Genomic DNA, 576 nt, shown 5'->3' with positions numbered 1-576 from the left:
TAAGACCTCATCTATCAGGTATCGTAGGTACGAGTTGGCAGCGAGCATAAGGCGTGAAAGTACCTCTTAGCTGCTCTCTCTCTCTCTCGAGGACTGTCAGCTTCCCATCGTCGGACAAGCAAGATGATCTGTCGCTGTGATATTGAGTCCTCGCCTTGTCCCCTGCAATACAATACACTTTGTATAAAAAATGGAGAACCTAGATTCTCGAAAGAAGGGAACGAGAGAGATCTGAGATAAAGGTGGGAGCATAACTCCTTGTTCGTCCCAAGTTTGTGTTTGGGAATGTTCTATTGCAACATTTATGTTATCATTTGTCTTTGCTATACTCAATGAACGTCAGTATGTACGCCCCCCCCCCCCCCCTTGTCAGACTTCTTGGCCAGCATCTGCTCGTCAGTGTTATTGTGAACATCAATGATTTGCTCATAGTTGGTGTCTCCTACGTGCTCTATGCTGTCTCATGTTCTGTGTATGCAGATGTTAATCGGCTCAAGATTGTATCTCATGCAGTTCTTTGACTGAGTGCTGTGGGTCTTGACTCCTTTGCTCCCAGAATTGCTTAGTTTCGTATAG

This window comes from Penaeus monodon, chromosome 21, assembly GCF_015228065.2.
Source record: "Penaeus monodon isolate SGIC_2016 chromosome 21, NSTDA_Pmon_1, whole genome shotgun sequence".
In the NCBI taxonomy this organism is placed as follows: Eukaryota; Metazoa; Arthropoda; class Malacostraca; order Decapoda; family Penaeidae; genus Penaeus; species Penaeus monodon.
This window is presented reverse-complemented; position numbering follows the sequence as displayed.